An 11,189-nucleotide genomic window follows, 5' to 3' on the forward strand; every position below is an offset into this window, starting at 1 on the left:
GTCTGAGTAGCGATAGGCGGTTTCACTGTTGTGACACGGTCCTGAGAAAAACAACTTAAGGAAGATCTATTTCATTTTGCAGCCTTACGGGATCAGTCCCCCTGCGACAGGAAGGGCAGAGCATAGCAGCTTGCCTCATGGTGGTCAGGAAGTGGGGAACGAGGGGCGGGGAGCTTCTCCTCTGGCGCTTCTTCTCCCCTTTATTCCATGAGGTCTGAGGAATTAGGGATGGCGCTGCCTACGTTGACTGTGGTTGGGCATGCTCCTCACCTCCAGTACGCCTCTCTGGAAACATCCTCACGGACACCCAGAAGCACTTGCTAGCTGCTCCTTGATCAGCCAAGGTGGCCATCACAATTTACCACCACAGAGACCTGGAGCGATGGATCACTCAAAATGCTTGCCAGGCAAGCATAGGGATCTGAGTTGGATCCCCTAGTACACATGGTAAGACATTCCTGAAATCCCAGCACTGGAAAAGAGACAGGAGTGTCAGGTCCCAAGGAAACCCTAGACAAATCTCCCTTAGTACCTGTGGCTCCGCCCAGCGTTTCTTATCCCACCCACTACCCTAAACCTCTCCAGCCCAGGGGCGGGACTTCCCGTCCCTCCCAGGGGCGGGACTTCCCGTCCCTCCCAGGGGCGGGACTTCCCGCTCCTTGGCCCAGCTTCTCTTATACAATCCAAACACTTTGGCCAAGTACTCTGTCCTTGTCTCCTCTTTTGGTCTGCCCTTTTTCCTCTTCTTTCTCTCTTCTCTTCCTCTCTTGATCTCTCCCCCTTTCTCTCCTCTCACAGCCTGGTTTAGTCTGGACTCTTCCAGGTGCCTCTGGCTGAATTCTCTCTCAAGTCTATAATAAAACCCATCTCCCTCAACCATAACTGGGACAGTCATGTCCTCTTTTCGTTCACCTGATTCTCGAAACCATGGAGCAGCATATGTAAGCTCCCTTCGAAGGGACTCACAGCCTCTGTAAGCCAGGCTTCTGGTCGGACTCTCCTAAGGTATGTACGCATCATTTGTTTCTGCTGGCTTCTGCCGCCCATTCTATTTGACTCTTAATGCTAGAGTCTGCCTCTCTGTACCTTCTTCCCTCTGCTTGCCTGACCCATCCGTTCCTCCTCACCTACTTGGTAAGTGTCCTCGCTGGTTCCAGGAGCCTGCAGTGCCCTCATGGGACACCCATTCTTTGGGCACCTTTGCATCTTTCTGGTTCCTGAAACCTACTATGCCTTCCATTTTGGGAACTTGCTCCTCTGCCTATATTGGAACCCTCTGCTTTCCCAAAGCCTCTCTCCATCCACCTCTTCAGCTGTTCTCCTCTACCTGCTCCCAGCAGGCACCTCTCCTCCATTAGGTGAGTGTCACCACAGAGCTGCCTGCTCTTTCTACTATGTACAAAAGCCACTCCAATATGCCAAAGCTCCTCTAGCCAGCCTGGGCCCTCGTCACATGGAAAGAGATGCCTCTCCTCTGTGATTTGGGACATTTTCCTCTGACAAGTCTCTCAGTCAGGACTGAGTCAGTAAGGATGCCACCTCCCCACCCTCCCCCACACACCTCTACTCCCCACCCCCTCCCTCAAGCCCTGATTAAATTTTTTTGTCACCACAGCAATTACCTCTGCTCCCTTTGCTCTTGGATCCTTCCTGGAACTTCCTTGACAGTCCCTACAGCTGCAGACTTACAGCTTCTGTCTGTCTGCCCTCCTGGCCTTTAAGATACTGGGATCCTCCCTCTGGAAAAACTCCTGTCTGTGACCTGTTCTCTGTCTCTCAGCTTCTTGGAGCTTCTAGGAACCCACCCTCCATTGGAATTCCTAACCCTGTCTCCTTTTTCCCTCAGACTCAGTTTTCCACTTGGACTCAGAGATTTTACTAAGGCCTAGCTGTCTTCCTACAAACAGCTTGGCCACAGTACAGCTCAATGGCCCACTCAGCTTTCAGACTCTCTCCTAGGGAAACGACCTCTGCCCTGTCCAAACACACGGTCCCCAAATCTCTTATATCTAAACTTTCTCTGCTTCACACTCCCCAAAGTCTCTTATCTCTAAGGTTTTTCTACTTTCCACTCGTAAAAATCTTTTATCTCTATGATTTCTTGGCTCTCTCACTTTCAAAAAAAAAAAAAAAAAGGAATCTACTAGGAAAATAGATGTTTTTAAATAGCAACATATAATTCCATCTTGGCTGATGATTCACCGTAATGGAAGCAACCATGTGACTGGCAGCCATCTTTACTAAGATTAAGAGAGAGTATACGCAATGTGACATCACCACCATCTTGATTAAGATGACCACGTGATATAAATCACCAAAGGGACACTCCTAAAACTTCTTAGTCCCACTGAACCCTCTGCTTTAAGTTACATTTCCTTTTTAGACTAAGGAGACAACAGCAGGTCTCAAAAGTTTTGATTTAGAATGGGTTTTTGTATGACGTATGACAACACATTCCTAAGGTTGTTAAAAGTGTCCTTAGGTTGACAGAACGTGACTTACAGATGATGCCTCACTGCTTATGTCTTTATGAACTATACAGCACCAGGCTTCTAGAAACTTTTAGGTAAGTAACAAGGTATGCTTGATAAATGATACATATTTGATAAATAAGGTTTAGGAGTTTCTGAGGTCCGCTCAGGTTAACATCGACTGACCTGAAGATGTGTGTCTAGCCTCTTTGTCTTTGTGAGTTGTGTTACACTTTAGCTATCAGGGCAAACTGAGTCATACAAGAAACTGATATTCTGTAATGGTGCATCATAAAAAAAAGATCAGGAAAGTTCTCAGTCCTGCTATGGATTGCCTTTATGGCTTAAAGCTTTATTTTGATACTAAAAGATTTTCAGTTAAATCTTCAGTTCAAATCTTTAAGGCTCAAAGTTAACCAGACGAAGCTGTAAAATCCCAACCTTATAAAAACTACCAACTTGTAAACTAGTAAGGATTACTAAGACATGCAAATTAATAATCAAATGATCAAAATCTTTTTTTTTTTTCCGGAGCTGAGGACCGAACCCAGGGCCTTGCGCTTGCTAGGCAAGCGCTCTACCACTGAGCTAAATCCCCAACCCCTTGATCAAAATCTTTAATGTGATCAGAACTATGCTCACTGCCATGCTAAATACGAATGTAATTCGTTTACAGGGATGAGCTTTATTTAGCTTCTTGCGCATGTCTTCTAGGTTAAGCCTAAAGCAAGTAACTAAAACCGAGTAAAGTTTGTTTCAATCAGGTAGACTTGGTAGAAAATGGTCCTCAAACTCTTCAGAGATCTACTAAATATGGTGTTTAAAGTGTTTGTGGAAACACTTCCTATGATAGACAGAAATGCCAGCTCCTAGAAGCAACACTAAGGCCTCCAAAGAAGACAGTGGGGCACAGATGACTCTATCTGAACTGTAGTGCTAGCCACTGGGAAAAACTGCGCCATGCCTCACCCTACTGCCAAGGCCCCGTCCACAGTGTGGACATGGTTAAGCGACAACTTTACTCTGCCTCTTCAAAGTGAGTCTGTTATCAGGAAAACCTCTCAGACCTGTGTCTGGCGGCACATGAAGGTGCTTGCTGTTCTTTGCAGCAGCTGAACATGTGACACTGGCCTGTATGACCTCTGCCTTCAGAGGAGACCACAGGAGCCTAGGGGATCCGAGGGGATCCGTCCTGGAAGCAGTAAGTCTCTGTCATTCTAACTGATACAAAGACCATTTGGATGAAACTTTCTGCTACAATGTATCCTTCTCCCGTGTTTGATGGTGTGGACAACTTTAGCTTTCTCAGTCTGGCAGCAGCTAGCTCCTAGCTCCCCCTGCAACAATGGGACTGCCTGGTTGGTTCATTTCATATATAAAAATCAGCCCTCACTTTTCTAGAGCTGCTAGGTCTCCTGCTGAAAAAGGAAGACTCACAGTTTACCCTGCTGGCAAGCTTCACTCTGAAAGAGATACGTTCATCAAATAGGTTTCAATATCATGTTTGTACTATTCTCTTATTTAAAGGACTTGCTTTGTGATGGCTGCTCTCGGTGATCTTATACCTCATGATAAAGGATTGGACGGAAAGAAAGTGTTTGAAGCTTATGCAAGTCATGAGGGTCTGAGAAAGTAAATGCAACTCGTAAAGGTCTAAGAAGGTAATTGAAGGGGGCTGGGGATTTAGCTCAGTGGTAGAGCGCTTACCTAGGAAGCGCAAGACCCTGGGTTCGGTCCCCAGCTCCGAAAAAAAGAACAAAAAAAAAAAAAAAAAAAAAAAAAAGAAGGTAATTGAAGGCTCATAGTTAGACGGAAAAAGAAATGCAAAATGAGAAATGTTTCCGATTTCTTCCCTTCCTGGTCTGCTATTGTGAAGACTGCCAAGGGTCAGAGTTTTAACATTAATCAGTGGCGTTCGGATAAGCTATGAATCTACCATTATCATAGTCGCAAGCCCAAAATTCTAAATGTCCTTTGGTCGTCTTCTAAGCAGAGACATAAAAGTGCTTCTCATCATGATGCTAACACGTCTGTCCAATCTACATATCCAAAGCTCAGGATATAAAGGAACCGTGTTCATGCTTTTAACTCATAATCATTTCTTGGTTCCCAAGCTTTCGCTCTGACTCAGAAGCCTGAGTCTATTGCCTTTTCTACCACGTGGATGTCAGCATAGATGACTCTTGTAAACCAAAACGTGCATGTGAGCTTGAGGGAATCCTGGGACTTGGATCCACCTCTCACAGCTCAAATAGACTCCAGATAAGTACTCCTGTCAATCAAGAGCCTAAGCTCCCCCCACCCCTGCCTACCCCAGAAGGTGACTCCCCATTACCCTGGTCTAAGTTTCATATGTACACCCAAGATAAAAATGCCCCCTAAACTCCTACCTTTACCTTCTGTCCCTCGTCTATATCTGTCCCAGCAGGTTTCCAATCAGCTGCAGCCTGCAAACTGTTCCAAAACTGCCTGCAGTACTCCAGCTTCAAGCGCTCAGTCACAACCTGCATCCTAGACTGCTCCGAGGTGGTTCGTACTTCCCTAGCCCCAGGTACCAACAGAACCTGGGCAGTGACCCGCACAGCTGTCCTCCAGCCTGCACCCCTCCCTCTTCCTAGCTTGGATCAGCATTCCAGTCTTCCTGACCCTGACCAATGACGTTCCTCATCATCAACAAAAAGGCTGCAATGTTAGGTCCCTAAGAAACTAGTCTAGACCAGAATCTATGGCTCCTCCCACACTTCTTGCCTCGCCCCCTATTCTAACCCCCTGCAGCCCAGGGGTGGGGCTTCCTGTCCGTTTCCCCCAGCCTCTTTCTTTACAAAGCAGCCAATTTGGCCGCCCACACTCTTGGTTCTTCTCCTTCCCGGGGCTCCTGGCTGACTCACTCTTGTCCTCTTGAATCTTAGCTCCTCATCTCTCTCTTCCCTTTTCTTCTCTCGCCCTTCACCTCCCTCATAGCTCAGTTCAGTCTGAACCCTTCCAGATGTTTCTGGCTGAATTCTTCCTCATATCTATAATAAAACCTTCTCCTTAACCATGCCTAGGAGCATCTGATGCTCAAAAACCCAGGAGTGGCATATATGAGCTCCCTTCCAAGAGACTCCTCCTCCCTGAACCCAGCTGCTGATTTGACTGTCCTCAGATATGTATGGATTGTTTGTTTCTTCTGGCCTCTGACACCCAGCGTATCTGACTCATAATTCCAGAGTCTATCTCTTCAGCGTCTATCCTCTGTCTGCTCTATATATTAAGATTTCAAAAGTTCAGAGTTCTCACAAGAAGAACTCTGGAGCCTCACTGGCGAGCCAGTTGAATTGGTGAGCTCCGGGTTCAGTGTGTCCTGTGAGTTCTCTTGGGAGATAGGAAGAAACATCTGTTCACCCCAGATGTGGCACCAATGGCAGACTAAGAAATGCTTGCCCTGTACTGCCATCTAACTTGGCAAACCAATTTGGTTTTGTTCTTGTTGTTGTCACTCACAGAAGTATAGGGGAGGAGTTGCAGGACTAGGGATAACAAATGTGCAGTTAATGGATTTGCTAAGCTCAGCCGGGAGAGTGGCACTATTAGAAGGTGTGTCCCTGTCAGGATAGGTGTGGCCTTGTTGGAGCAGGTGTGTCGCCGAGGCTGTGGGCTTTTTTTTTTTTTTAAAGATTTATTTATTTTATTTATGTGAGTACACTGGAGCTGCCTTCATACACACCAGAAGTGGGTGACAGCCTGGGTGACAGTTTACAAGAGTTACAACCCTGAAGCTCTCTGCAGACCTGGGGACTGCTCCACAGATCTCTCTGTCTCTGTCTCTGTCTATCTGTCTCTGTCTGTCTGTCTGTCTCTCTATCTCTCTATCTCTCTTGCAGTCCTTATTGCTTATATAACTTTGGAGAAGGTGGGGCTTTGTGAATTATGTAAGTTGTTTACTTCCTGTCTTCATGAGCCTCCCCTCAGGATAGAAATTTGGAGAGCATTGTTAACACTCAGGCTCCAGTATATCCTTCTACAGTGTTCTCTGTGCCTGATAGGAAGTATGACCATGGAAACTCTTATAAAGGAGAACATTTAACTGGGGCTTTCTTACAGTTCAAAAGTTTAGTCTATCATTGTCATGGTAGGATGCAGACAGAAATGGTGCTGGAGCGGTAGCTGAGAATTCTACATCTGGGTCTACAGGCAGCAGGAAGACACAGTGAGCCACTGGGCCTTCACTGATCCCACCTCCCAGTGACGCACTTCCTCCAACAAGGCCATATTTCCAATTATACCACTGCCTATGAGTCTCTGGGGGCCATTTTCATTCAGAAAAACCACAGGGTCTTACTGCCTACTTCTAATTAACACCAGAGGCAATATCCTTTATTTTTTACGAGGCTTTGGGAGTCTCTCCAGCCACAACTCATACGGATATAACCCTTGCTTGCTAATGGGATTTTTTTTACCCAACAATCTTATGACTCCTGAAAGCATCTTTTGCCATTTATGGAGAATGTCTTTATTTAAGATTCTTAGCTGATGTTCTGTTGTTCTGATAGATGTTTTTACACGTCTGCAAGACACTCGGGTATATCCAGGTGCTCCATTTTCATTTCTGTTGCTAAAACACCCTGTTGAAAAGCCATGTAGGGAAGGAAAGGGTTTATCTGGCCTACAGTCCCAGTTACAGTCCTTTATTTTTGGAGATGTCAAGGCGCAGATTTAATGCATCGTTTCCACAGTCAAGAAGAGAAAGAGGATAAGTAAGAAGATCTCTGCTTGTGGCTCAGAGCCCAGGCAAGGCCGTGGTGGAAGGACAAGTGGCATGAGGGACTAGGATAGATGTCTGAGTCGTCCTCCCCCCCCCCCAAACACACACACGAGGGGGGGTGAGGAGTGGGAGAGGGAGGGGGAGAAGGAAGGGAGGGAGGGAGGGAGGGAGGGAGAGAGAGAGAGAGAGAGAGAGAGAGAGAGAGAGAGAGAGAGAGAGAGAAAGAGCGCCTCCTAGAGGGCGCTGGAGAGAGAGCTGTCTGAGAACTTATGTTCAGATTGCCAGAAGCCAGGTAAAGCCAGAGTCAGTACCCTTCCTCAAGATGGGAGATAAAGACAGGAGAATCCCTGGAAGCTCCCTAGTAGCTAGCCTGTCCGACACAAGAGTAAATAGGAGACCCTGTCTCAAACCTGAGGTTATCCTCTGACCTCTACACACATGCTATGGCGACACACACACTCACATACATCATTGAGACGGGTGGGAGTGGGGTGGTGAGCAGAAAGAGGACCTGGGATCACTTCGCTGGAACCGCCCTGGAGAAAAGTCACCCACTCTCCCCAGAGATGTGCTGTGTCGGTATTCCGTTTAAGCTCCACCCCCAGAGCTACCTAGCAGCAGCCAGGTATGCTCCGCCCCACAGATGCCTGGCAACAGCCAGCTGTGCCTGACACTATAAAAGGGGCTGCTTGCCCCCCTTCCTCTCTTTCTCTTACCCTCTCTTACCCCTCTTGCTTTTTGTTCTTCTCTGTTCTTGACTCCATTTCCCCCCCGCCCCCCACGTGCCCGTGGCCGGCCACCTTTCCTCTCTTTTTCTACTCTTCTCTCATTAAACCTTCCACGTGGAACCATGGCGTTTCGGTGTCTTCTGTCGGGGCACGGCCGAGATTTAAATCCTAACATGCTGGTCTCTCAGGATGAGGGTCCCATCTCCCAAGACTGCTGCACAGACAGAACTTCAGCTTTCATGAAGGAAGTGAGGAGAGAGCAGGCAGAGAGCTCTCAGCAGGCCACGGAGCCTGCCCCTCCCGATGGCTGCTTTGCTCTTCTGCAGGAAGTAGGAGGCGGAGTTCAAGGGTGACGCTTTTATCTGAGCACTGTAGGTCCTCACTTTAGCTCCTCCCCTTCTACCTTTGCTTCTGGATTTTCAGGGGAAGCCTTGCCCCACTCACTGTGCATTACTAGCACCAGGGGGGCTGCAGGAGTCCTCAGATGAGGCCTGGGTAACCTCAGGCCCAGATACGTGGTTAGAGCGGTGGTTATCCGCCTTCCCAATGCTGTGACCGTTTAATACCGTTCCTCTTGTGGTGACACCCCCCACGCCCCCACCAAAAAAAACCATAAAATTATTTTGTTGCTACTTCATAACTTCGTAATTTTGCTACTGCTACCAATTGTAATGTAAATATCTGGTATGCAGGATAGACGATAAGTGAACCCATGCAGAGGTCATGTCTCACCCGTTCAGAACCTCTGAGTTAGAAGCTCACTATGAGGTGTTTTCCTTGCTAAGCTGTGGGGTGCAGGTGGGTGATCAGCTTGCTCTGGCCCAGGGAAGCTCTGCTCGTGAAGGAAGTCAGCGTGGGGCAGCAGGTTAGAGAAAGGAGAGATCAGGGAGAAGTCTAGATAATGAGGACCAACCTCAGAGCTTAATGTGTCCTGACTGTGTGTGTGTGTGTGTGTGTGTGTGTGTGTGTGTGTGTGTGTGTGTGTGTTTACCGAAGCTAGGTTGAGTTGGTCCTTTGTTCCTGACTCACTGCAAACTGCTCCACCACCAAAATGGAAGCCTTTGTGATATCCTAAGTAGGAGTGGTCCTCGAACTTCGGTGCTCAGCTACTTAGGGCTTTTGTCTTCTCTCACTTGGACTGGGAAATTGCTCTTCTCTCAATATTGTCTGACCCTCACAGCACCCAGCACCATTAGGTGCTTTAGCTTCTTCCTAAGTGGCAGGTGCTTTTTAATTGGCTGCCTGGAGAGCTTGTTAAGAAATCAGTAGGGAAGAATGCTGAGCTTGATTAGTTATGCCTGTTGTGGGGAAGCATGTGTAAGGAGAGCAGATTTCAGTTCATCCATAAGGAAGGATGCTGAGAGTGATTAGGGATCACACATAAGGAGGGCAGGTTGCTGGACTACAACCTCCCTGTGGGTGTGAATCAATCTTTGCCTGATCTTATCTATGCCAACGTTATCAAGAGAAGGGAGTTTTACTGATTTTCCAAAACAGATTCCCCAAACTGGTGCCATTTATCAGCCCAACTGAGAAGTTAGAGATGGAAAGATATGTAGTCAGAGGTGATTGAGGAGCCTGAAACAGAGGGAGAGCCTTAAGGGATGTGGACCAGAGGCCACATCCTGCCTCCAACACCTTCTTGAAGGATTATTCCCCTCCCATGACATCTGCATGTGAAGAGAGCCCAGGCTGGACTGCAGGGGGCTCCCCTGCTAACTGAGCCAGATGCTCTGGTGCCTTGTCCCTAGCAGATACTATTTGTGTCCTGTGTTTGTGTCCCTTTGAGATGGGGTTTGAATAGATATGGCACCCATAGATTCATTGTTCAAATCCCTGCCTAGACACAGGGACTGGCACTATTAGGAGGTGTGGCCTTGTTGGAGGAAGTGTGTCACTGCGGGGGTAGGTTTTGAGGTCTCCTATGCTCAAGCTACACCTGGTGTGACACACAGTCCCCTTTCGCTTCCTGAGAATCCAAATGTAGAACTCAGCTCCTCCAGCACCATGTCTGCCTGCAGGCTGCCATGCTTTCCGCCATGGCGATGATGGACTGAGCCTCAGAAACTGAAAGCCAGCCCCAATTAAATGGTTTTCTTTATAAGAGCTGCCTTGATCATGGTGTCTCTTCACAGCAATAAAACCCCTAAGACAGATGCTATTCTTTTTTTTTCTTTTTACTTTTCTATTTTTCGGAGCTGGGGACCGAACCCAGGGCCTTGCTCTTGCTAGGCAAGCACTCTACCACTGAGCTAAATCCCCAGCCCGACAGATGCTATTCTTACTAACTCTTTCCCTGTTGTTACAGTAACACTGAAGGCCCATTGAAGGAACGATGCCAGCTCCTAGCCCAGGGGATAAAATCTACTTTTGGATGTCTCAGACCATCCCTTAGGAATGCAAGTTTGCACTAATCCATCCTAAAGCGATAGTGTAGTTGGTCTTTGCTACTTTGTGGGTTCTTCTTTCTCTCACCCTTTATCCCTAGACAGGAGAGAAAGAAGGGCGGGTGGGGGATATGAATCTAATTTCTTTTCTCTTCTTTGAGCAGGACAACTGACAAACTGCAACCAATCTCCCTGAACAACCCACAGCCACCCCCACCAGCCACCTACCTGGGCTCTAGCATTATACACTTCTGAAAAGTTCCCAGCATTCCAAAGGTTGTGCAATTGCAGAAATTATCTACGGCTGACAAAACCATGCCTCTGTTGGAGCATGAAGCACATCATAGTCAGCTGCTGCAGACAGTCCAAAGCAGCCCCACATCCCACCCCTGGGATTAAAAGAAAGATGTGTTCTTATAATATTTCTGTGGGTTTTTTTAAAAAAAGATTTATTTATTTAATGTATGTGAGTACACTGTCACTGTCTTCAGACACACCAGAAGAGGGGATTGAATCCCATTACAGGTAGTTGCGAGCCACCATGTAGTTGCTGGGAATTGAACTCGGGGCCTCTGGAAGAGCAGTCAGTGCTCTTAATTGCTGAGCCATCTCTCCAGTTCCTATTTGGGTGTCTTTTAAAGAAACCAAAACCCCAGAATTTCCACTGCAAGGTAGGGGGGTAATTATCCCTTCAGTAAGATAATCCTTCTGGAATCCCTGCCTGAAACAAAGTTGCTTATAGATTACAGCTGCTTTCCCCCACTCTTCAGGAAACTCCAACTTTTCCTTTTCTTCTTTTTATCTCTTTTCTGCGTATTCTCTTCCTAACATTTTGGGCTCCGTCTTTCTTCTAAGCCTC

At 47.3% G+C, this 11,189-nt stretch overlaps 1 long non-coding RNA gene across 2 annotated transcripts; it reads left to right on the forward strand.

Annotated features, from left to right (window-relative positions):
• Positions 1-661: 661 nt before the first annotated feature.
• Positions 662-10,750, forward strand: LOC147999985 (uncharacterized). Of its 2 annotated transcripts, XR_015641474.1 has the most exons (5): positions 662-1,005; positions 3,999-4,132; positions 4,586-4,791; positions 4,900-5,022; positions 10,495-10,750. It is a non-coding gene; the product is annotated as an uncharacterized LOC147999985 (long non-coding RNA). The 2 variants fall into 2 exon arrangements; XR_015641473.1 differs by lacking the exon at positions 4,586-4,791.
• Positions 10,751-11,189: the final 439 nt, after the last annotated feature.

The sequence above is a fragment of the Rattus norvegicus genome, chromosome 17 (assembly GCF_021556685.1).
Source record: "Rattus norvegicus strain SHRSP/BbbUtx chromosome 17, alternate assembly SHRSP_T2T, whole genome shotgun sequence".
Taxonomy (NCBI): Eukaryota; Metazoa; Chordata; class Mammalia; order Rodentia; family Muridae; genus Rattus; species Rattus norvegicus.